We start from the raw sequence: 27,323 nt of genomic DNA on the forward strand, positions 1-27,323 counted from the left end.
TGAAAGCTTTTCACAATGCGCTGCTATGGAATGACCGATCAGTTAAAATGCATCTGTTTTCAGCATTCGGCGTGAAAGAGGCCTAAAGGCAATTCCACTTTCCTAATAACACTGCTAGATATCAAGTTTAGTGTTACATATGTTTTCTCTAGTTTAAAGTTATTAAAATTATCCTTCCATTTCTATTTGCAACTACCTAAGAATTTCCAAAACAGACAGTAAGTTCAAATTGCTCTTGTTTGCAATGTTAGCAATCATATTGTTGTCATGAGACTATCCAGAACACTCGCACTGTGCTGCAGGAATAATCAGCTGCGTAGGGCAGAAGTATTGTCAGCTCCTGACAATGCTTTATTGATGCTTTAGTCCCGATTGTTTTAATAACATGCAGTCTAGCTCTATGAAAAAGCAGGCCAAGCTGGAAGGCCCCACTGCAGCACCTAACAGTGGTCACACAAAATTAAACCAGCATAGTGTATCATTGGAGAGGAGAACAAACTTGGAGGATACTTGTACCCAAAGCACTCTGCTCCTTGTGGGATGCCATCAACGAGATTATAAGCTCTGTAAGCATGGAGCTTGACTACCTAGTACTATACTGTAGCCTAATAGATAGCTATACTGTAGCCTAATAGGCATGTCCTTTACAAGGTTTTTTATATATGACCACTGTAGGTCCTTATCACTAAACCACTGGGAAATTGAAAATGTAAATTTGGTTTAAAAGTTATCTTGCTGAGCCTCTGAGGAAGCTGCAAAATATGCGTTAGGCAGCATTAAATCATGCATTGTAAAATGGAAAGCCAACAATATGTACACACAAGATATATATAAGTGTATGGGAAATTGGAAATAACTTTTACGTCCTCTCTCTCTCTCTCTCTCTCTCTTTCTCTCTCTCTCTATATATATATATATATATACAGGATCTTCTCAAAAAATTAGCATATTGTGATAAAGTTCATTATTTTCTGTAATTTACTGATAAACATTAGACTTTCATATATTTTAGATTCAAATACACACAACTGAAGTAGTTCAAGCCTTTTATTGTTTTAATATTGATGATTTTGGCATACAGCTCATGAAAACCCAAATTTCCTATCTCAAAAAATTAGCATATTTCATCCGACCAATAAAAGTAAAGTGTTTTTAAAACAAAAAAAAGTCAACCTTCAAATAATTATGTTCATTTATGCACTCAATACTTGGTCGGGAATCCTTTTGCAGAAATGGCTGCTTCAATGCGGCGTGGCATGGAGGCAATCAGCCTGTGGCACTGCTCAGGTGTTATGGAGGCCCAGGATGCTTCAATAGCGGCCATAAGCTCATCCAAAGTGTTGGTTCTTGCGTCTCTCAACTTTCTCTTCACAATATCCCACAGATTCTCTATGGGGTTCAGGTCAGGAGAGTTGGCAGGCCAATTGAGCACAGTAATACCATGGTCAGTAAACCATTTACCAGTGGTTTTGGCACTGTGAGCAGGTGCCAGGTCATGCTGAAAATTGAAATCTTCATCTCCATAAAGCTTTTCAGCAGATGGAAGCATGAACCCACTTTTGAACCAGAAACAGCAGCAGAACCCCCTATCTGGGCTACAGAGAATCAGCACTGGACTGTTGCTCAGTGGTCCAAAGTACTTTTTACGGATGAAAGCAACTTTTACATGTCATTCGGAAATCAAGGTGCCAGAGTCTGGAGGAAGACTGGGGAGAGGGAAATGCCAAAATGCCTGAAGTCCAGTGTTAAGTACCCACAGTCAGTGATGGTCTGGGGTGTCATGTCAGCTGCTGGTGTTGGTCCACTGTGTTTTATCAAGGGCAGGGTCAATGCAGCTAGCTATCAGGAGATTTTGGAGCACTTCATGCTTCCATTTGCTGAAAAGCTTTATGGAGATGAAGATTTCATTTTTCAGCACGACCTGGCACCTGCTCACAGTGCCAAAACCACTGGTATATAGTTTTCTGACCATGGTATTACTGTGCTCAATTGGCCTGCCAACTCTCCTGACCTGAACACCATAGAGAATCTGTGGGATATTGTGAAGAGAAAGTTGAGAGACGCAAGACCCAACACTCTGGATGAGCTTAAGGCCGCTATCGAAGCATCCTGGGCCTCCATAACACCTGAGCAGTGCCACAGGCTGATTGCCTCCATGCCACGCCGCATTGAAGCAGTCAATTCTGCAAAAGGATTCCCGACCAAGTATTGAGTGCATAACTGAACATAATTATTTGAATGTTGACTTTTTTTTGTTTTAAAACACTTTTCTTTTATTGGTCGGATGAAATATGCAAATTTTTTGAGATAGGAATTTGGGGTTTTCATGAGCTGTATGCCAAAATCATCAATATTAAAACAATAAAAGGCTTGAACTACTTCAGTTGTGTGTATTTGAATCTAAAATATATGAAAGTCTAATGTTTATCAGTACATTACAGAAAATAATGAACTTTATTACAATATGCTAATTTTTTGAGAAGATCCTGTATATATATAATGTCTAAACTTGAAATAAAGAATTGTAATACTTTTTACAATTAAAAGAGGAAACAAAACCATTTAAAGGATACCCGAGGAGACATGTGACATGATGAGATAGACATGGGTATGTACAGTGCCTAGCACACAAATACCTAAGCTGTGTTCCTTTTTTTTCTTTCTCTGCCTAAAAGAGTTAAATTTCAGGTATGTAAGTGGCTGACTCAGTCCTGACTCACTGATAAGAATTTTAACTATAAAACACTTTCCTAGCAGAAAATGGCTTCTGAGAGCAGGAAAGAGATAAAAAGGGCCTATAGTTCATAGATTTTTAGCTCTGGCATACTAAATGAATGTGTCGTTGAGCAAAAACAATAAAACAGTTAAAACTTAAAAAGTAGATTTAAACATAAAATAGAACTGTGGAATATCTTAAAAAGTCATTTTTATGAGAAGGAAGATAGAAACAATCGTTTATTTCATTAGTTTATTTTCGCCTCGGGTGTCCTTTAATTGAGATATAGGTAGTCCCTTTTTCATGGTCTTTCATAGTATAGAATTTCCCCAGGTAATAATACCAAACACAGGTTCATCTGTGTTGCTGAATAGGATACCTCTACCCATGTTAGATTTTCTCCTGACATGATCATGAATGGGCCAGGAAAATCTAGTGTGTACACGGCTTTACAAAAGAGTAGAACACAGAAACTGCCTGTACAATAAAATAAATACAAAACAAAAACAAACACCACACACATCAAACTTAGGCTTATACGTTACTTTAAAGCAGACATCCCTGCCCTGGGCTCGGGGTTAACACAGGCAAGAACACAGTGCACACAAGAGGCCTGTTTCCATGTAACCACTATCATGAAAAGCTATAACATTTGGAATAGTGCCTCATTCAGTAATGGTTTTCCAGTGGAATGAACCTTTGACCACATTTTGCTCAACCTATGGAAAAAATGTTGTGTGAAAGTCCTTGTTACTTCAAGAGCCAATTACAGACTTGTGATTTCATGAATTCCTCCACAGAAAAATGTTTCAACATCCTCACCACTGTTGTCAGAGGGATGAAAGTGATTCATTTAGCTTTCTCATGTAAAAACTCTCCTAAGACCTTCAGCCAGCCCCTTAAGAAAAACTGATAGCTGTAATTTGCTGCAGTCTGTCCAGGAAGCAATTCAGGTGGTTGCTGCAGGTCAATGATATGGTACTTAGCAAAATATCGCATAACCACATGACACTTTTCTGAACTATGCAACACAACAATCCTGCTATTTATTCATATATATATATATATATATATATATATATATATATATATATATATATATATATATATATAGTGCTGCCCATAATCCCATAATTATTCATACCCCTGGCAAATTTTGACTTAAAGTTACTTTTACAGTGGCTTGCAAAACTATTCGGCCCCCTTGAAGTTTTCCACACTTTCTCACATTACCGCCACAAACATGAATCAATTGTATTGGAATTCCACGTGAAAGACCAATACAAGGTGATGTACACGTGAGAAGTGGAACGAAAATCATACATGATCATCAGAGCGGTTTTCAGAAAAGAATCTGTGGTGAGTGCAGCTGGCTATGAGTAGTGTTGGGCGAACAGTGTTCGCCACTGTTCGGGTTCTGCAGAACATCACCCTGTTCGGGTGATGTTCGAGTTCGGCCGAACACCTGACGGTGCTCGGCCAAACCGTTCGGCCACATGGCCGAACTAAGAGCGCATGGCCGAATGTTCCCCGAACGTTCGGCTAGCGCTGTGATTGGCCGAACGGGTCACGTGGTTCGGGCCCGAACGCGCTCTGATTGGCCGAACGGTCACGTGGTTCGGGTAAATAAATACCCGAACCACGTCATATCTCCGCCATTTCTCTGTGGGTTTAGCTTTGGATAGGCAGGCAGGGTAGTTCGCTCTCCAGCCACGCTAGCCAGGGTCCCCCCCAGTCATTGTGTGTCGCTGCTGGGAACAGTAGTACACCGCTCGCTCAGCCACACTATATATATAGCATTGTTTACTGCCACTGTGTACCTCGCTCAGCCACGCTATATATAGCATTGTGTTTTCTGACACTCTGTGTACACGGCTTAGCCTGGCTATATAGCATTGTGTGTACTGCCACTGTGCACCTCGCTCAGCCACGCTATATATAGCATTGTGTTTTCTGACACTCTGTGTACACGGCTTAGCCTGACTATATAGCATTGTGTGTACTGCCACTGTGCACCTCGCTCAGCCACGCTATATATAGCATTGTGTTTTCTGACACTCTGTGTACACGGCTTAGCCTGACTATATAGCATTGTGTGTACTGCCACTGTGCACCTCGCTCAGCCACGCTATATATAGCATTGTGTTTACTGCCACTCTGTGTACACCGCTCAGCCAGACTATATACCATTGTTTACTGACACTCTGTGTACACCGCTCAGCCAGACTATAAACCATTGTTTACTGACACTCTGTGTACACGGCTCAGCCTGACTATATAGCATTGTGTGTACTGCCACTGTGTACCTCGCTCAGCCACGCTATATATAGCATTGTTTACTGACACTCTGTGTACACGGCTCAGCCAGACTATATAGCATTGTGTGTACTGCCACTCTGTGTACACGGCTCAGCCAGACTATATATATCATTGTGTGTACTGCCACTCTGTGTACACCGCTCAGCCAGACTATATAGCATTGTGTGTACTGCCACTCTGTGTATACCGCTCAGCCAGACTATATAGCATTGTGTGTACTGCCACTCTGTGTACACCGCTCAGCCAGACTATATAGCATTGTGTGTACTGCCACTCTGTGTACACCGCTCAGCCAGACTATATAGCATTGTGTGTACTGCCACTCTGTGTACACCGCTCAGCCAGACTATATAGCATTGTGTTTACTTCCACTCTGTGTCTGCTGGGCCTGGGAACAGTAGTACACCGCTCACCCGCCACTGTATAGCATTGTGCTCTGTGTCGCTGCTGGGAATAGTGGTACACCGCTCACCCGCCACTGTATAGCATTGTGCTCTGTGTCGCTGCTGGGAATAGTGGTACTGTATAGCATTTTTGTACTGCCACTGTACTGCTGCCAGTCAGCGTGTACTGTAAGGATAAGTGAAATGAGGAAGAAATCCGGTGAAAGAGGAAGGGGCAAGGGAAGAGGTGTTTCCCCTGACGGTTCACGTACAGGTCACAAGGGAGCACCCAAGAAAACCCACTCAATACCGCCCATGTTGTCCAGGACAACAACCCTCACAAATCCAAAAGAACAGGACCAGATAATTACTTGGATGACCTCTCAAGCGTCCAGCAGTGGGTTAAGCAGCACCAGCACATCACGCACGAGGTCCGAGTCCTCAGCCAGTTACAAGGAGCCAGTGGGCACAAAGCTGACACAACCGGCAGCGACACCACGCACACAACTGCCAGATAACCAGTCCGATGAATTACCTCAGGACACAATGGGGTATTCGCAGGAGCTATTCCCAGCCCAACAAACTTCCACCTTTCAAAGGTCAATGGAGGAACAGCCAGAAATGTTGTGCCCGGATTCACAACCATTAACTGTGGGAAATGCACCGCGCACTGAAATACAAGGCGAGTTCGAGGAGGACTAAGAAACCCAAATCCCAGAGCAAGTTGGGCAGGAGGGGTTGCAATTGCAGGAGGTCGGCCGACAAGATCTGGAAGACGACGTTGGAGTGAGCTGCGCAGAGGTTGTTCTGGGGAGCTCTACTCCACGGCGGCGGCCCCCCACAATGACATATGACGAGTTTGAGGAGATGGAAGAGGAGGGTATGGACAATGTGGACATAGACCCAGATTTTGTTTGTGAACGAGAACATCGCCGTCGTAGCAGCAGCACAGATGAGTCTGTTGAAGAACCCACTGCTGCACGAGTTCGCCTTGTGCCACAAGGTAGGCGGCGCGCAATTTCAGGCACCACAAGCGTGGAAGTTCAAGTGAGAGGCAAAAGAGGAGCAAACAGAAATCGCCAGCAAGGAGGCAGGTGCTCCAAAGTCTGGGCTTTCTTTGAAGACTGCACTGAGGATGTTACCATGGCGATTTGCAAGGTGTGCAAGACCCGTCTGAGCAGGGGGAAAAGTATTAACAACCTCTCCACCACCAGCATGAGCCGCCACATGCTATCCAAACATCCCACTCTGTGGGCAAACGCGGCAGGACGGGGTACCAGCAACACGGCCTCCCTTGGGTTCACCAGACTCACCACCAGACCCGCCTCAGCAGCAGCAGTAGCCCAGCCATTGCGTGGTTCACAACATTCACAAACATCAGACGACGCTGACACTGTCACTTTCCGGAGTAGTGCTCTTGAGGTCTCCCAGTGTTCATCAAACACAACAACCAACAGCCCTTCCATGTGCAGCGCTACGGTTCAGTTGTCTGTGTCGGAGATGTTTGAGCGCAAGAGGAAATTGCCAGCAAATGACCCCCGGGCCGTGGCAGTAACAGCCAGCATAGCCAAGCTTCTGGCCTGCGAAATGCTGCCATATCGAGTGGTGGAGACAAACAGCTTCAAGGGCATGATGTCAGTGGCCATCCCACGTTACGTGGTTCCCAGCCGCTACCACTTTGCGCGCTCTGCAGTGCCTGAGTTGCATGAGCACGTGGTCAGCAAAATAACCCGAAGCTTGAAGAATGCCGTTGCCTGCAAGGTTCACCTCACCACTGACACTTGGACGAGTGCGTTCGGACAGGGTCGATACATCTCCCTTACCGCGCACTGGGTGAACCTTGTGGAGCCTGGCAGCGATTCCTCACCTGCTACGGCGCGGGTGTTGCCCACGCCGCAAACAGCTGCACCGCCGTCCCTCCCACTGGATAACAACAGCAGCACCTACCTCTCTGACTCCTTCTCCTCCAACGCATCTCAAAGCTGTACCTCATCCGGAAACGCTAACCCAGCAGCAGTAGGATCGTGGAAGCAGTGCAGCACAGCTGTTGGCATGCGTCAGCAAGCGTTGCTGAAGCTGATCTGCCTTGGGGATAAGCAGCACACAGGGGAGGAAATTTGGAAGGGAATAAAGGAACAGACGGATTTGTGGCTGGCACCGCTGGACCTGAAACCGGGCATGGTTGTGTGTGATAATGGGAGTAATCTCATTCGCGCTTTAAGGTTGGCTAAGCTGACACACATCCCTTGCCTGGCGCACGTGATGAACCTAGTAGTTCAGCGGTTCCTGAGGACATACCCAGGCGTGGCCGATCTTCTGTTGAAGGTGCGTCGAGTGGCCAAACATTGTAGAAATTCCAGTACTGCTTCGGGGGCACTCGCCAAGATGCAGGAGCGCTTCAATCTCCCCCACCATCGCTTGCTGTGTGATGTCCCTACGCGCTGGAATTCTACGCTGCACATGCTAGCACGCTTTTGTGAGCAGAAGAGTGCAGTGGTCCAGTATATGACGGCGCAGTACCGAGGCGCATCCGGACAGCTGCCAAGCTTCTGTGGATCCGATTGGGCCAACATGTTGGACCTCTGCCAAGTCCTCCAAAATTTTGAGCAATCCACGTTGCTTGTGAGCAGTGACAAGTCTTCAGTCAGCATTACCATACCACTGCTGTGTTTACTGAAGAGGTCAATGTTGAAAATCAAGGAAACAGCTGTCATGATGCAACTGGGGGAATCTGAAGGAGAAAACGATCAGCGTGATGGTACCAACATCAGGCCATCCGCCTCAGGGAACGCTGGCCCCAGCAGCTATGACGAAGAAGAGGAGGAGGAACAGCTGGAGTTGGAGCAGGAATTTCATGCCACCACTGACGAGGGCCAGAGCGGTGCACGTTGGACTTCCACAATTCAGCGCGAATGGTCAGCAGAAGCAGACCAGGAGGAAGGTGACGACTATGATGCATCACAACAACTATCACAACGCTCACAAGAGGATGATGAGGATTCTGGTAGGACTCTGGCACACATGGCTCAATTCATGCTAGACTGCATTGAACGCGACCCACGCATTGTGCGCATTCTGGACAACACCAATTACTGGGTTTATACCCTTCTGGATCCACGGTACAAACACAATGTTCCAAAACTGCTTGAAGAAAGAGTCAGACAGGTCAAAATGGAAGAATACCAGCAGGCCCTTGTGGAGACTTTAGAGAGGAGATTGACATCCTCCCCCTCCTCTAGCCAGTTGTACGCCGACAGACTGACTTCCGCAAACCCAGGACGACCAGGAGGGCAGCAAACAACGCAAGCCGCAGCTAGTGCCCAAAAGGGAATGGTATCGGCAGTGTCCTTGGAGTGGGAAAATTTTCTGACACCCATGCAGCAGCAGCCCACTGAACAGCAAGCGTGCAGATCCACCTCCAACACCGATCGCCTGGAGAAGATGGTCAAGGACTACATGTCAGATGACGTAGCTGTGTCGAACAATCCATCTGCACCCTTCAACTATTGGGTATCGAAGCTAGACACCTGGCACGAACTGGCAATGTACGCAATAGAGGTGCTGGCTTGCCCGGCAGCCAGCGTTATGTCGGAACGCTGTTTCAGTGCTGCCGGAGGCATCGTCACAGATCGGCGTATCCGCCTCTCCACAGAAACTGCAGACCGTCTGACTCAAATTAAAATGAATCAATCCTGGATTGGAAATGACTACGCAACACTCCAGGACCCCAACCAAGTAACATGACCAATGAACATCTGGGATGGTGTAGCATTTCCGGTCCCTGTTTATTGAACCTCTCATCTGTATTACATTTATGACTGCATGGCGGCAAAAAGCATTGCTGCTATATCCGCACGCTTTTTGTCCTCATGCAAGGCCTGGGTTGTTGTGTCTCAAAAAGCATGGCCTTCTCCTCCTGCGCCTCCTCCTGTTCCATCACGTCTGCTGCTGCTGGGTTAGCGTTGCCGCGTGGTCCCTGTTTATTGAACCACTTATCTTTATTACATTTATGACTGCATGGCGGTACAAAGCATGCTATCCGCACGCTTTTTGTCCTCATGCAAGGCCTGGGTTGTTGTGTCTCAAAAAGCATGGCCTTCTCCTCCTGCCCCTGCTCCTGTTCCATCACGTGTGCTGCTGCTGCTGCTGCTGGGTTAGCGTTGCCGGTCCCTGTTTATGGAACCTCTTATCTTTATTACATTTATGACTGCATGGCGGTACAAAGCATGCTATCCGCACGCTTCTTGTCCTCATGCAAGGCCTGGGTTGTTGTGTCTCACAAAGCGTGGCCTTCTCCTCCTGCGCCTCCTCCTGTTCCATCACGTCTGCTGCTGCTGGGTTAGCGTTGTCGCGTGGTCCCTGTTTATTGAACCACTTATCTTTATTACATTTATGACTGCATGGCGGTACCTCATGCAAGGCCTGGGTTGTTGTGTCTCACAAAGCGTGGCCTTCTCCTCCTGCGCCTCCTCCTGTTCCATCACGTCTGCTGCTGCTGGGTTAGCGTTGCCGCGTGGTCCCTGTTTATTGAACCACTTATCTTTATTACATTTATGACTGCATGGCGGTACAAAGCATGCTATCCGCACGCTTCTTGTCCTCATGCAAGGCCTGGGTTGTTGTGTCTCACAAAGCGTGGCCTTCTCCTCCTGCGCCACCCTCCTCCTGTTCCATCACGTATGCTGCTGCTGGGTTAGCGTTACCGGTCCCTTTTCCTGGAACCTCTTATATGTATTACATTTATGACTGCATGCCGACAAAAAGCATGTTACCTGTGCAAAGAAAACAGACATTTCCCGCATTTAAAAGACAGTTTTCCCTTTGAAACTTTAAAATCGATTTTCTCTAAAACTATAAGCTCTTTTTGCTAATTTTTTTTCCTCTTGTACCCACTCCCAAGGTGCACATACCCTGTAAATTTGGGGTATGTAGCATGTAAGGAGGCTTTACAAAGCACAAAAGTTCGGGTCCCCATTGACTTCCATTATGTTCGGAGTTCGGGTCGAACACCCGAACATCGCGGCCATGTTCGGCCTGTTCGGCCCGAACCCGAACATCTAGATGTTCGCCCAACACTAGCTATGAGAGACTGACATATAAGAATTAAACATGCAAGGAATCGCTGTACTGGATACTAAGTGATTACTAACAGAGCTCCTATATAAGAGACCTGAACCTTGTCACTCTGAGACAACATAAGTAGGATCTGTTTGTAATTTTCCTCAATGAAAACGGGACAATTTAAATTGGATCTCCTTCCTGCACAGATATGAGCGCTTCTGCATAATAAATGTGTTATCTATAAACATAGGAACTATCTATTCACAAGTTTAAGCACAAATTGGATCCCTTCTGTGCATTGATGAGTGATTCCTATCAAACTTATTATAGTTAGTTGGCAATTAGAGCACTGCTGATTTAAAGGGCCCTATAACAATATTGAGTGGTTGTGGTGTGTATGAGTGTGGATTGTGGAATTTTGGAATTTTATACATTATATTTTAATAAAATTTATTCTATAGAATACAGAATTAGCGCGAGTTGTGATTACATTATATTTTGTGGTATTACATTGAGAAAGGGTTGAAGGTATCCCTCTGCAACACGCAGCTTGTGTAGGGTTACTTACCAGCGCCATATAAATTGTATGTTTATTGAATTTTCTGCAGTCTGTCCAGGAAGCAATTCAGGTGGTTGCTGCAGGTCAATGGTATGGTACTTAGCAAAATATCGCATAACCACATGACACTTTTCTGAACTATGCAACACAACAATCCTGCTATTTATTCATATGACTTAAAGTTACTTTTACAGTGGCTTGCAAAAGTATTTGGCCCCCTTGAAGTTTTCCACATTTTGTCACATTACCGCCACAAACATGAATCAATTTTATTGGAATTCCATGTGAAAGACCAATACAAAGTGGTGTACACGTGAGAAGTGGAACGAAAATCATACATGATTCCAAACATTTTTTACAAATCAATAACTGCAAAGTGGGGTGTGCATAATTATTCAGCCCCCTTTTGTCTGAGTGCAGTCAGTTGTCCATAGACATTGCCTGATGAGTGCTAATGACTAAATAGAGTGCACCTGTGTGTAATCTAATGTCAGTACAAATACAGCTGCTCTGTGACAGCCTCAGAGGTTGTCTAAGAAAATCTTGGGAGCAACAACACCGTGAAGTCCAAAGAACACACCAGACAGCTCAGGGATAAAGTTATTGAGAAATTTAAAGCAAGCTTAGGCTACAAAAAGATTTTCAAATCCTTGAACACCCCACGGAGCACTGTTCAAGCAATCATTCAGAAATGGAAGGAGTATGGCACAACTGTAAACCTACCAAGACAAGGCCGTCCACCTAAACTCACAGGCCGAACAAGGAGAGTGCTGATCAGAAATGCAGTCAAGAGGCCCATGGTGACGCTGGACGAGCTGCAGAGATCCACAGCTCAGGTGGGGGAATCTGTCCATAGGACAACTATTAGTCCTGCTAGAGTGGCAAGAAGAAAGCCATTGTTAACAGAAAAGCATAAGAAGTCCCGTTTGCAGTTTGCCACAAGCCATGTGGGAGACACAGCAACATTTGGAAGAAGGTGCTTTGGTCAGATGAGACCAAAATGAAACTTTTTGGCCAAAATGGAAAACGCTATGTGTGACGGAAAACTACAACTGCACATCACTCTGAACACACCATCTCCACTGTCAAATATGGTGGTGGCAGCATCATGCTCGGGGGATGCATCTCTTCAGCAGGGACAGGGAAGCTGGTCAGAGTTGATGGGAAGATGGATGGAGCCAAATACAGGGCAATCTTGGAAGAAAACCTCTTGGAGTCTGCAAAAGACTTGAGACTGGGGCGGAGGTTAACCTTCCAGCAGGACAACAACCCTAAACATAAAGCCAGGGCAACAATGGAATGGTTTAAAACAAAACATATCCATGTGTTAGAATGGCCCAGTCAAAGTCCAGATCTAAATCCAATCGAGAATCTGTGGCAAGATCTGAAAACTGCTGTTCACAAACGGTGACCATCTAATCTGACTGAGCTGGAGCTGTTTTGCAAAGAAGAATGGGCAAGGATATCAGTCTCTAGATGTGGAAAGCTGGTAGAGACATACCCTAAAAGACTGGCAGCTGTAATTGCAGCAAAAGGTGGTTCTACAAAGTATTGACTCAGGGGGCCGAATAATTACGCACACCCCACTTTGCAGTTATTGATGTGTAAAAAATGTTTGGAATCATGTATGATTTTCATTCCACTTCTCCCATGTACACCACTTTGTATTGGTCTTTCACGTGGAATTCCAATAATATTGATTCATGTTTGTGGCAGTAATGTGACAATCTACAGAAAACTTCAAGGGGGCCGAATACTTTTGCAAGCCACTGTATTTAACCAGTTAGTAATTTTTTGAAGGGAAATGACATAGGTGTCTCCCAAAGGATAATAAGATGATGGACAAGAGGCATTATTGTGGGGAAAAAAATTTTTTTTCAACTTTTATTTACATTTGAGCAAAAAGTGTGCAGGCCAAAATTATTCATACCCTTCTCAATAATCAATCAACTTTTATTGGCTATAACAGCAATCAACTGCATCCTATAATTGCAGACCAGCTTTTTGCATGTCTCTACAGGTATTGCCCATTTATCTTTAGCAATGAGCTCCAAATCTTTCAGGTTGCAGGGTTCACAGATTCTAAATTGGATTCAAGTCAGGACTCTGGCTGTGCAACCCCAAAGCGTTACTGTTGTTGTCTACTAACCATTTCTTCATCACTTTTGCTGTGTGTTTTGGGTCATTGTCATGCTGAAATGTCCACTGGTGCCCAAGGCCAAGTTTATCTGCAGACTGCCTGATGATGTCCTTGAGAATCCTCATGTATTGCACTTTTTTTCATGGTGCCATTTACTGTGATTAGGTTCCCAGGCCCATTGGCTGAAAAACACCCCCAAAGCATTAGGTTCCCACCACCATGTTTGCCAGTGGGGATGGTGTTCTTTGGGTTGAAGGCTTCTCTTTTTTTATGCCAAATGAAGGAAACATCATTGTGACCAAACAATTCAATTTTTGTTTCATTTGACCATAACACAGAAAACCAGAAGTATTCTTCTTTGTCCATGTGAGCATTTGACAAGGCCAAGAGAGCTTTTGTGTGTCTTATCTAGAGAAGTGGCATCCTCCTTGGTCTGCATCCGTGGAACCCAGCAGTGTACAGTGATTGTCTGCCTTGAGACATTGCCACCTGCAGAGATCAGATTCACCAGGATGGCCTTGGTGGTGATCCTTTTTCACCTCTCTCACTATCCTTCTGGCCAGTGCAGGTGTAACTTTTGGCTTCCGACCACATCCTCTGAAATTTTCCACAGTGCAGAACACATTGTATTTTTTAATAATACTTTGCACTGGAACTTGAAAACATTTAGAAATGGCCTTATAGCCCTTTCCTGACTTGTGAGCAGCCACAATGTGCAGCCACAGGTCCTCACTGAGCTCCTTTGTCTTAGCCAATACTGTCTACACATGTAGATACAGCGTTTGTAGAGTGGCACTCCCTATCATGCAGACTGCAGGTACAAAAATGTAGAGATTGACAGGCAAATAAAATGTTTCTCTCACCCTTCCTCCGGTATCCCTCTGATGCTTTTATAGGCTCGGGCGTGTGCACATCGGATCGGCAACTTGCAAAAGAAACAACAACTATTATTGTAATCAGGAAGAAAAAAGAGGACATCCGGGCACCTTCCGTCTTCTATTTTATTGCCAAGTGATTACATCAATTTAGGTAACATACCACTGGTGCGTTCAACTGGTGGTCAGTTAGGTGGTGGTGAGTAGGAGGTGGGGGTGCCGGGCATCAGTTGGGGCTTGCGACGGCCGTTTCGCGTCTTGTCGCAAGCCCCAACTGATGCCCGACACCCCCACCTCCTACTCACCACCACCTAACTGACCACCAGTTGAACGCACCAGTGGTATGTTACCCAAATTGATGTAATCACTTAGCCAATACTGTCCACAAACCAACTGCAGAGAGCTGATGTTTTTCACCTGTTGCGTTGATTAAAACAGCTGTTCCCAATTAACCAGGCCAGGGTAATTAGGATGCTTTAGAACAGCTTGGACTATTTGGAATGGTATAGAACTTTGGATTTTCCCAAAGACTTTGACAGTTTGTGAAGGGTATAAATAATTTTGGACTGGACACTTATTGCTCAAATGTAAATAAAAGCTGAGAAATGTTTTTTCCCCACAATAATGCCTCTTGCACATTGTCTTATTATCCTTTGGGAGACACCAATGTCTTTTCCCATCAAAAAATTCCTTGCTGTTTGAATAAAAGTAACTTTAGGTCAAAATTTGCCAGGGGTATAAATAATTATGGGCATCACTGTATATATATATATATATATATATATATATATATACAGTATATATTTTTTCTTTTTTTTTCCCTTAACCTCTTGACGACCAGCTAACGCCGATTGGCGTAAACTGGTCGTCTGCGGGTTACCATGAAAACCTTTCCATGTCAGTTCACGGAGGTTGTCTCCGTGAACAGCCGGAGAGCCGCGGATCGCGGCTCGCCGGCTGAAATGTAAACAGGCGGGGAAGAAATCCCCGCTGTTTACATCATACGGCGCTGCTGCGCAGCAGTGCCGTAAGGCAGATCGGCGGTTCTCTGCCTCTGATTGGCCGGGGATCATCGGCATATGATAGGCTGAAGCCTATCCTTCAATGCGCAGGACGGAAATCCGTCCTGCGCAGCTCACAGGGGGAGGGAGAGGGAGGGAGCGGGCGAGACGGCGGAGAACGCTGCGGAGAGGGGCTTTGAAGAGCCCCCCCGCTAAGCAAATGCAGCCGGCGGCGATCAGACCCCCCCAGCAGGACATCCCCCTAGTGGGGAAAAAAGGGGGGGTAGTCTGATCCCCCTGCTGCACTCCTGATCGGTGCTGCGGGCTGTAGAGCCCACGCAGCACCGATCACTGAAAAATCCCCTTGTCGGCAAGAGGTATACTCATTTGGGGCTTGCCTGGCAGCTCCTGTAGCTCTGCAGTGCAGGCACAGAATGCTCCCGGGCACACGGTCAAGCTACGCATGCGCAAAAGAGCACGACTGGCCACAACTGGCCAGATTAGCGGAGGTGATAACGGGAGAATTGACAGCAAGGGAGCCCACGTATCACCTGGGGCTGGAGGAATCCCTAGGTGAGTATAAATACAATACTATTTACCATCCCAGGTACACAGCAACTCTGACACACAAAACAGGATAAAAGGGGAGCGCTCTATGGTGCATTAACGTTTTATTGGCAAGTTAAAGGATAAAAAGTTTTTCCCCTCATCCCGGCGCTCCACTGCGCGCTGCGTTTCTGGTAAAAGCACTTTTCCAGAGCGGTTTTGTAATTCACTCCCTGACGCAAGTCAGGAAGTGAACTCTTTGACCTGGAAAATAATAAATACAATGTATTTATTCTAAAAAACGCAAACGGAATTGCTGCATAAAGCGTTTTTTGAGCGTTTAGCGCTCTTCCTATACCTTCCTTTATAGCAAAAATGCCCCAAAAATGGTCCAGGCACCGCTTTGCTGAATGCACAGCGCACGAACCGCGCTGATATGAACCTTCTCATAGAGATTCATTGCACAAGCGTTTTGTGGGCCATTTTAAAAATCACCTGCACTTGAAAAGTGGCTGAAAAGACACACTGACAAGATGTAAGCAGTAGTAAAAGCATGTCACCCAACATTTGGGTAGTCAAGGAACCCTCTCACTTCTTGAAGGACGGCTGTATAGACAGACTATCAGCCAAAACAATCACAAATGGCTGAGTTGGGTGACAGGAGTCTAATAATATCTGTATGTGGCTTTTGTTTTCATTATGTAGCCTGATAAGGTGAAGCAAGTCCTCTCCACTCCAACCAACGTGTCTATCAGCTCGTGTCATTTGATGAGATGTCTAGCCAGGTGACCACTACTTCTTAGCATATAGCTTCTGTCAGGAACTAATTTTTCAGGACAGCTGTAGATACAGAGCTCTTTTCCTTTCAGCTTCCAGTCACACTTGTCCCACAAGTTTGTGGAGCTTGTTAATTGGTGTTACCTACTGAATTATTGCCTCCAGGATCCCACGATCAAGTGGAGGGCTCAGGCTGTCATTTTAGGAGGGTGTACATTACTCTGACACACGAACCCAATAGAAACTGAGCATGTGATATAAAAACTACACAATGCCCCCCTACTATGGCAGGATTAGGACACCGATACACTGCTACAACCATATGGATATACAGCAGAAGTCATGCAGAGGTATCAGGCTCCCCCAGCCACCTTCCTTACAAACCCGAGCTCTCCTTCCCCAGCAGTGAGCGAGGCTGATGTTCTGCATCACCTGTCCATACTGAACTCAAGGAAAGCCTCGGGACCTGATGGTGTGTCCCCAGCTTGCCTGAAAACCTGCTCACGACAGCTGGCCCCCACCCTCACTTCCATATACTCCAAGTCCCTAAGTGAGGGCAAGGTCCCTTCATGCTTTAAACAGTCCACAATTATTCCTGTTCCAAAAAAACAAGGAGTTTCAGACCTTAACAACTTCAGACCTGTGGCCCTCACCTCCGTTGTTATGAAAACCTTTGAGAAAGTGATCATATCCCTTCTTAAGAACTCCACACTGCACTGTTTGGATCTGTTCCAATTTGCATACAGAACAAACAGGTCCACTGATGATGCTATCAATATATGCCTGGAGTACATCACCGGACACCTGGACAACCCGGACTCCTATGCCAGGATGCTCCTTCTGGACTTTAGTTTGGTTTTCAACACCATCTGCCCACGTATACTGCACGACAACCTAGTGGATCTCGGTATCCACCCCGCCCTTTGCTGCTGGATCACAGACTTCCTTACAGACAGGTTCCAAGTTGTTAAGCTGGGAGACATCTCGTCCAGACCAAGAATTACCAACACCGGAGCCCCTCAGGGATGTGTCCTGTCACCTTTTCTGTTCTCGCTCTATACTAACAACTGCACCTCCAAGGTCAACTCTGTCAAGGTCATCAAATTTGCCAACGATAGCATCATTGTTGGCCTCATTAGTAAGAGTGACGAACAGGCTTACCGAGATGAGGTGGATAGAATCTGCCACTGGTGCAGAGGGAACAAGCTGGTGCTCAACACCACCAAAACGGTGGAGATGGTCATAGACTTCAGAAGGCATTGCACCTCCCCCCGCCCGATTCTTATTGATGGGGCTGAAGTTGAAATTGTCCCCAGTGTTCGACTCCTGGGCACTACCATATCTGATGACCCGAGCTGGAAAGCGAACACCTCCGCAACCCAAAAGAAGGCCCAGCAGAGACTCTTCTTCCTGCATCAATTAAAGTAGTTCGGCATGGCCCAAGAACTTCTTAAATCCTTCTATTCCGCCACCATAGAGTCTGTCCTGTGCTCCTCTATACTCGTATGGTATGCTGGCGCCACCACCAGCGACAGATACAAAATTCAGAGGGTCATCAGATCAGCGGAGAGAATAATTGGGAAACCCCTCCCCCCTCTGGAGCTCATCCACAACTCTAGGATGTGCTCTAGGGCAACAAAGATTGCTAATGACCCATCTCACCCGGGTCATCGCTTCCTCCAATGACTCCCATCGGGACGGAGGCTCCGAGCCATCCCTACCAAGACGTCAAGGCACAGAGACACCTTCTTCCCCACAGCGGTGAGACTCTTGAATTCCCTATAAGTACCATGGCGCTCCCCTCACACTTGTAGAAAGCACCTACTTAGCTGTCCACTACCCATGGTACAGGAGTGTTTTTATTACTGCGATCAGACTGTGTTATCTTGTTTTTGCTTCTTGATATGTTACTGTCTCAAGGTTTTTCTTACACTGTCACGTCTCTGACGTAACTTATTGCCTGTGCACTGTGTTACGTTTATGTCTCTGCTGTAACTTATTATTTATTTTGTGAGCTGCCCTGTGATGCTAAAACCAATTCCGGGCATGACCCAGTCATGCTTGGTGAAATAAACGGATTCTGATTCTGATCCTGCCATATCCTCTCTGCCACTACCATAGAAGAGGGATGGTGTCAGTGACTGTTTTGACAGGCAGTATCTCAAGATGGCGCCTGACTGGTAGCCACGGCCACAGGGCTCCGGCTAAATCTAACTTTTTTCCACCCTTCCCCCCTGGACTCACGGCCATGACTGCACTGGTGGTGTCCCTCCAGCTCCACCACACCATCAGGAGGTTGGGGGACACTCTGGCTCCCCGGACTCCGGCGACAGGGCACACTTGCTGAGGTTCGGCTCACCACGTGGTCGGCTTAGCTGATGGCCCACGTGGTGCCGGCCCCAGCCGCTCCATGTCGCTTCACCGCTGCCTCTTTGCCGCCACCATCCGGGACTCCTCACTCGTGCTGCCTGGGCCGCTGCTCGACCTGGAGGCTCCGATGAGCAGGTCCCCGCCGGCGCTGATCCACCACTTCATCGCCGCTGCCCAGAGACATCGCTAGCACTGCCTGTGGGAGGGTTCCATGCTGCTGCGGCTTCAACACCGGCCGCCCCGATCTCCTCCCTGCTGCCCGCTTCACCACCGCTGCCTGGAGACTCTTTGCTGCCGCTGCCTGAAACACTGTAGACACGGTCCCCCGGCCGCTGATCCAGCCCTCCATTGCCATGACTGGGACACCACGCAGCCTTGGATGACCCACGTGGCTCCACACTGCCGCTGCCTAGGGAACCAGGACTCCTTTAAAGGTACAGTGACTGCTCTGACACCGCTGCCACAGCTGCCTGCACACACTGCAGCCACTACACACCAGGCCACCTCGCCTGCCAGCACACCATCCAAGAGCCTTCTGCTGGGAGCCATCTCTGCCCCTGCTAGGCTGCGTGGGATCGGCCTTTTTGGCTCTTCGGCCAACTAGCAGCTCCTTGTTTGACTGCTGCCAGGACCCGCTACATGCACCCAAGGGGGTAAGATCAGGACCAGGACACTAAACAGCCAGATTACATCAGAATCCAAGGGGACTTACTTCACTTTTTTCACCTCTCTCCTATCTTTCCTCCATCTCTTTCCCTGGGTCAGACCATGGGGCATCTGATTCAAAATATCGCTACAAAAGCGTTTTGAGTGCCTAGATGGCAGCGGATTACCCCCTTGGTCCTTCCCCTGGGTCTCTCTTATATGTATCTTCCTGTCTATTCCTTTATTCTATGCCTATATATGCAATGTACCACTGTATATATGTATGTACCTGTACGCACTGCATATACTCTGTAACTATTGTCTATCTACTGTATTCACTGTATGTACTTTTATGTGACTGTACCATCACCGACCCTGCTTGTGCCAAAACCAATTCCGGGTACAACTATGTTGTACTTGGCGAAATAAACATGATTCTGATTCTGATTCTGATTCTGACAGGCGATGAAAGTGTGACACTAGACTAAACAGTGACAGTTTCTCTCTAGTCAGGATATAGTCGGACAGGACCTACTCTGACAATGGTGTAACCCTCACTGATAACTAATTACAGCAATTAATATCTTGCCTGGCAGATAACTTCTTTGGAGTGGTGTAGTGAAGAGATAAAAAAGACCAATAGTTAATAAATTGTGGCTCTGGAACACTGGCACAATGGAAATACTAAACCTACTTTATTTAGATTTTAAACAGAAAACTGCAGGGTTCCTATTTAGTAGTGGGAGAGATACAATTGTTTATCTCATAATTTTATTTTCAGTTCAATTTAAGCACTGTTTGTGGGGTAGGTTACTTTTGCTAGCCAGGTGTGTTGGGAGAAGGGTTGACCCCAAGGCTGCTCAAATGATACCGCAAACATATTCGCGCGAACATCGGTGGTTTGCGGTCGCAACTTTGACCCTCTACATCACAGTCAGCAAACACATGGCAGCCAATCAGGCTACACTCCCTCCTGGAGCCCCCCTTTATAAGCGTCGGCCATGTTCTCACTCAGTCTGCTGCTGTGTTAGTGAGAGAAGGTAGAGAAATTGCTGCAGAGATAGGGAAAGCTTAGTTAGGCTCTTGTTAGGCTTGTTAGCTTGCTCCTTGCTGATACTTATTGCTAAAAAGCACCCCAAAACAGCTCTTTTCAGAGCTAATGTTCTTGTGATGTGTTTTTTTTGTGTGGCCCACTGACTTGCATATACAGCCCTGTCTGTCGCAGCTGGCCCTTGCTAATTACTATACTGTGCCAGGCCCAGCACATTCAGTGCCTACCTTTTCACTGCACCTGTGTGTGTGACAGCTGCACATTTGTAATACAAGTCCGTGCCGTGCATACCTTTCACTGCACCTGTGTAACAGCATGCAGTTTTATATACCAGTCAGTCACTGCATACCTGTTCACTGTACCTGTGTGTGTGACAGCTGCACATTTGTAATACCAGTCAATGCATACCTTTCACTGCACCTGTGTAACCGCACATTGTTGTATCAGCAGTCACCTTTTCACTGCACCTGTGTGACCGCACATTGTTGTACCAGCAGTCACTGCAACCTTTTCACTGCACCTGTGTAACCGCCAGGGCATACCTTTCACTTCATCCCCCCCAATATGGACAAAACAAAAGGCAGAGGCAGAGCCAGAGGCAAACCACCTGGCAGGTCTGTTCGAGGTCGAGGTGGCGTGATTTCGTGCAGCCCTGGACCAAAGTACAGTGTTCAGAAGGCACGTGCCATCAACTCCCAAGATTGACAGGACGTACTTGACTATTTAACACAGAACACCTCATCTTCCTCAGCTTCTGCACGGAACCGTGACATATCTTCCTCCGCAGCCACCACTGCTACTACTAGCACCACATCGGGAATTAACTGACTCACAGCCATTCTTGTTACAAGATGACGACACTAAGCATGTTACACCACCACCTCATATGTCTGAGTAAGGCGCCAGTATGGACGTAAGGTGTGAGGATGATGAAGTACCTGTTGCTGGTGCAGTTTTGGAGGTGTCTGATACAAGCGAAGCTGTGGAGGATGATTATGATGAGGATGATGATGATGATACTGCCATGGATGTCACGTGGGTTCCCAATAGACAAGATGAACAGGGGGACAGTTCAGAGGGGGAGTCAGAAAGGATTAGGAGGAGACAAGTTGCTGAAAGAAGCAGGGAGGAGGTCGTCATCAGAAACAGCTTGTGGCAGTGTCCGGCAGCCTGTATCGCCACCTATGGACAGCCAGCCAACATGCTCTTCATGGTTAGCTGCTAACGCCACCACCAATGTGCCATCATTCCAGGGCACAGCGGTGTGGAGTTTTTTTTGTGTGTCTGCCTTATATGAGAGCAATGCCATCTGTACTCTCTGCAATCAAAGATTGAGTCGTGGAAAGAGCAAGACCCGCGTAGGGACAACTGCCTTACGAAGGCACATGGTGAAAAAGCACAAACGGCTATGGGAAGACCACCTGAGGAAAAGCAGGGAAAAAAAAGCCACCCTCTGCCTCCTCTTCCTCCTTCAGGTGCAGCATCTTCTTCAGCCGCTTTATCCCTTGCTCCTTCACAGTCACCCTCCTCCACTCCACCTCTCACCTTGAGTGCATCCTGCTCCTCTACCCACAGCAGCCAGGTGTCCGTGAAGGAAATCTTTGAGCGGAAAAAGCCAATGTCTGCCAGTCACCCCCTTGCTCGGTGACTGACAGCTGGCTTGGCGGAACTGTTATCTCGCCAGCTGTATCCATACTGGCTGGTTGACTCTGAGGCCTTCCGAAAATGTGTGGCTGAGTGGCAGTGCTACTCCACTGGTGTTGCGATCTCTTCTCCAACTACACAACCCCAGCTCCCCAGGGCCTATGCTGCATGCCAGGTACGACGGTGTCACGCCATCTTGGACATGTCTTGCCTCAAAGCCGAGAGTCACACTGGTGCAGCTCTCCTGGCTGCTCAGAACAAATAGGTGGATCAGTGGCTGACCCCGTACCAACTGGAGATTGGCAACATGGTGTGTGACAACGGCAGGAATCTCATTTCGGCTTTGAGTTTGGGAAAGTTGACACATGTACCTTGCATGGCACATGTGCTCAATCTTATAATCCAAAGATTTGTGTCTAAGTACCCAGGCTTACAGGAGGTCCTGAAGCAGTCCAGGAAGGTGTGTGGACATTTCAGGCGGTCCTACACAGCCATGGCACTTGGCCGATATTCAGCGGAGAAACAACTTGCCGGTGAGGCGCTTGATTTGCCATAGCCCGACTCGCTGGAAATCAACGCTCATGTTTGACTGCCTGCTACAACAGGAGAAAGCTGTCAAACAGTATCTGTACAACTACAGTGAAAGGACTTGCTCTGGGGAGCTGGGGATGTTATGGCTGAAGTACTGGACACTCATGTGTAATGCCTGCAGGCTCATGCGTCCATTTGCGGAGGTGACAAACCTGGTGAGTCGCAGTGAAGGCGCCATCAGCGACTTGATCCCATATCAGAATCAGAATAGTTTTATTTCGCCAAGCATGACTGGGTCGTGCTCGGAATTGGGTTTGGCACAATACATAGCTCCAAGAGGTGCATAGGCAGAAGGCAGAGAAGAGCATTACAAATACAATAAGGACATGGCAGTAAAAAACATCGTACTCAAAAACATATTGCACTCAAGAAAGAGGAAATGTATGTACACATATATACATTCAGAAGTATACATTCAGCGGCCGTATGCATTTTTCCAGTGTGCTGCTGGAGTCTGGCCAGGGTGCAGGGACAAAGTCCAATCAGTTAGGAGTGATGACAGGTTGCTTCGAAAAGCGTATTTAATTTCAGTCCGCTACTGTGCCGGTGGTAATGCACAGATAGAGGGTGGGAGAATGTTAAGGGAGTTCAGGAGGCTGACGGCCGCAGGGAAGAAGGAGTTCTTGTGTCTGGTGGTCTTAGCGGGGGTGGCTCGAAGTCTCCGGCCCAATGGTAGTGGGGTGAAGAAACAGTGGCCTGGGTGTGAGGGGTCACTTGCGATCTTCAGCGCCCTAGCACGCAGTCTTGTGTTATGCAGGAGGTCAAGTGGAGGCAGGGGTCTCCCAATGATCCTCTCCGCCGACCTGATGATCCTCTGTAGTTTGTGTCTGTCCCTGGCAGTGGCTCCCGCGTACCAGACCAGGATGGAAGAGCAGAGGATCGATTCAATGGTGGCGGAATAGAAACATGTTAGGATCTCCTGTGCCATGCCGAACTTCCGCAGTTGGCGGAGGAAGAACAGCCTCTGCTGGGTCTTCCACTGGATTGTCATAATGTTGTCCTTCCAACTGAGATCGCTGGAGATGGTAGTGCCCAGAAGGAGAGCACAGAGCACTCTGGCCACCTTGGCGCCGTCAATGTAGATGGGAGGCGGAGTGGGAGCAGACTTTCTAAAGTCAATTATTAGCTCGACAGTTTTGGCTGTGTTGAGCACCAGCCTGTTCTCTATGCACCAGTGGCATATTCTCTGCACCTGCTGCTGATACTCCTGGATATTGTCCTTGGTGACGAGGCCAACAATGGTGGTATCGTCAGCAAATTTTATGACTTTGACAGAGTCCGCCGTGGATCTACAGTTATTTGTGTAGAGGGAGAACAGCAGCGGGGACAGGACACAGCCCTGGGGCTTTCTTCCTGGAGTGTGCCGTGCGTAGAGTGGCGGATCAAGCTGTAGAGGAGCATGACCAGGAACAGGAGGAGGAAGAGTTTTTGGAACCATCACCTGCGGCATCATCAACACCATCTGGGGAAGAGGAGTCAGATGAGGAAGGTGTTTTTTTTCCGGTGGAGGTGGAAGAACAACCGCAGCAGGCGTCACAGGGGGCTTGTGCTACTCACCTTTCCCGTGGTATTGCTCGTGGCTTAGGGGAGGAGGAGAACTTACCTGACATTGTACTGAGGAAAAGCAAGATGAGATGGCTAGTACGGCGGCATCCGACTTTGTGCAGATGGCCTCTTTCATGCTGTCCAGCCTGTTGAGGGACCCCCGTATAAAAAAACTCAAGGGGAATGACCTGTACTGGGTGGCAACACTACCAGGGCAGGATTTCTGGGAAGGCCAGAAAGGCCACGGCCTAGGGCGATAAAATCAGATAAGATAAGAAGGGCGGCATGACTTGGAGAGAGAAGAGGTCATATGTCAAAGTAAATCATCTCTTCTGGTCCCGCAGCGCAGCCAGCCAGCGCCCTGCTCTGCTGAATTCCCGAGTTCCCAAATCCCTACTTCTCTCTCACACATTTCCTGATGTGTTATAACAATCAGGATCAATCATAACTGTCACCTTATAATCCATACCTCTGTATGATGGACATACAGATCGATATGAGAAATACCAGAGATTTACATTACAAAGCAGATAGAACTAAGTTCCGCTGAGTTTTAATGCAGGCATTTGCAAACATCAGTGAGCTCTGCTAGTTTCTACACCTCTTTTACAGCATTGACACTGCCCCCAGCAGTTGTTAATTACTTTATCTAACCCTAATTTATGTTTCTCTTTTGTTTTCCTAGCTAGCACTTTCCATTAACTCTTTCCTGATTCATTCTCTGTCCTGCTCCTACCATCTTTGAGAATTGCAGGAATAAAAATGTAGTTTGCTTCCCTTTCATTGCTAAACTGTCACCTGAGCTGTTACTACCTCTATGCTAGTGTGTATGGTTTGGCATCCTTCTTTCTCGTAGCAGTAGAGCATTGTACCATCTTAGCCATCAGCGAAAGCAGAGAGTTTTGAATCAGGATGATACCATTTATTGGCTTAAAAGAAAAGGAGTAAACTTTCTGCTAATATAAGCCTTCTTCAGACTTTGTTCCTGTATACTGCCAATATGTTAGAGCACACCACCATATGTACATTCAGCATTCAAAAGAGATGCATAGATTTTTCAGGAAATATAAATAAATGTCATTCAGATGCTTTAAAGTGGAGCTGAACTCTTGCACAGCACAGAAGGAAAACAGAGATATGTACCATGTATGTATTTAGAGAGTCTGTCTAATTCCCCTTCCTCTGTGTCTAATTACAAGTTGTAATTTGATCTCTACACTTTGTCACCTGACTGCCACAACATCTAAGCTCATTTGAAAGCACAGGATGTTAAAAATGTCTGCTTCCATAAAAGCAGGAAGTAGACACACTTCAGATTTATTGCAGGATTTGTATCAGCTCTAACAAAGAAATGTTTTTATGTAAAGGTTATGTTGTTGCGTAACTTTTAGAGCAGAGAGGAAGTTCTGAGTTCAGGTCCACTCTAATTGCAACAGAACATCCAAAGTGGGTCTTGACAGGATGTTTGCTACTTACCTGTTCTCTGTTTTGGATGGGCTTTTCTCTATTGCTCTGCCCTGCCACCTGTTTGTGGCTCCGACTGCAGCTAGTCGCACAGAGGACAAAGAAGCAGTGCATACCCTGGCCACTCGCGCTCTCTGTAATTTCTCGCTCCTGCCCATGGCCGGTACAGTGTTATGCATTCTTGACGAGTATCGGTCATACATCAGCGTCATTTCTCAAGTATGCATGCCCAGTACACTATGGGCTGCTGTGCACATTTGTGCAGGAGCGCGTATTACAGGAATTATTTGTTGAATGGGGGGCAGAGCAGCATAACTGAAATTAGCCCATTCAAACCAATGATCGCTAGTCGGAGTGTTGGACAAAATATCTTTTTTTTGGGGGGGGGGGGGGGGGGACTTGGTGGAAGCAGGGCTAGGGCACTGGAAAGTACAAATCCGGCCCTGGACACTACTAGACCCTCGGGATAAGTACAAAGTGGCAGAGATGTTACCAAATACCCACAAGGCTGAAAGGATGCAGCACTTGAAACACCATTTGACAAGTATGCTTTACAGTGTGTTTAAGGGTGATGTCACAGCACAACGGAATAAAGGTGCCACTGCCACTAATCTTCCTCCTCCTCCCATGTCCACGCAGGCAAGGACAGGATGCTCTAGCGATCTCATGGTGATGTCAGACATGCGGACATTCTTTAGTCCAATGCCTCGCTTTAGCCATTCTGGATCCACCCTCCCCCAATGCCTCGACCGGCAGGTAGCCGACTACCTGGCCTTAAGTGTGGATGTAGACACTCTGAGCAGCGATGAACCCCTGGACTACTAGGTGTGCAGGCTTCACCTGTGTCCAGAGCCGTCACAATTTGCCATCCAACTTCTGGCTTGCCCTGCCTCAAGCTTCCTTTCAAAAAGGACCTTCAGCGCAGCTGGATGCATTGTCAGTGAGAAGAGAAGTCGCCTAGGTCACAAGCCACCTTTATCAAAATGAGGCATGGATCCGGGAGAGCTACTGCCTGCCCGAAGACTAAGTCAGTCTCCACACACAGCATCTATGCCTGCACGCCGTGTGACTGCCTGCCCCAAGACTAAGTTGGTCCCCACACAGCATCTCTGCCTGCAGGCCGCTTGACTGCCTTCTCTGCCACCACCAACAGGGTCCAGGACTCCAGGTGGATTCCTGCTAGCAGCAGCCGCTAACAAAAACAATAATAATTTTTACTGGTGCGTGTACATGCCTGCCTAATTTTTCTGGCTGCACTGCAGCTGCAACAACAAAACAAAAGGCATGTACATGTGTCAATTCCCCTTCGTGATCGTTACCTTGCCGCGGTAAAGGGGCTTGCGTATCACAATGAAGCAATGACTTTCTCCCACCCAGCATGGGTATGTGTAAAAATACACCCCAAAACACATTATACTACTTCTCCTGAGTACGGCGATACCACAAGTGTGGCACTTTTTTGCAGCCTAGATGCGCTAAAGGGCCCAAAGTCCTAGGATTTCACAGGTCATTTTTAGGCATTTGGTTTCTAGAATACTCCTCATGGTTTAGGGCCCCTAAAATGCCAGGGCAGTTTAGGAACCCCACAAGTGACCCCATTTTAGAAAGACAACAACCCAAGGTATTACAAGTTAGT

General features: G+C 47.0%; 1 long non-coding RNA gene across 1 annotated transcript in view; it reads left to right on the top strand.

Annotated features, from left to right (window-relative positions):
- Nucleotides 1–428: 428 nt before the first annotated feature.
- Nucleotides 429–27,323, top strand: part of LOC137561583 (uncharacterized) — a 43,534-nt gene continuing 16,639 nt past the window's right edge. The window contains exon 1 of the long non-coding RNA XR_011030062.1: nt 429–566. This is a non-coding gene — a long non-coding RNA (uncharacterized lncRNA). The remainder of the gene's footprint in view (nt 567–27,323) is intronic.

The sequence above is a fragment of the Hyperolius riggenbachi genome, chromosome 3 (assembly GCF_040937935.1).
Source record: "Hyperolius riggenbachi isolate aHypRig1 chromosome 3, aHypRig1.pri, whole genome shotgun sequence".
NCBI classification, from domain to species: domain Eukaryota; kingdom Metazoa; phylum Chordata; class Amphibia; order Anura; family Hyperoliidae; genus Hyperolius; species Hyperolius riggenbachi.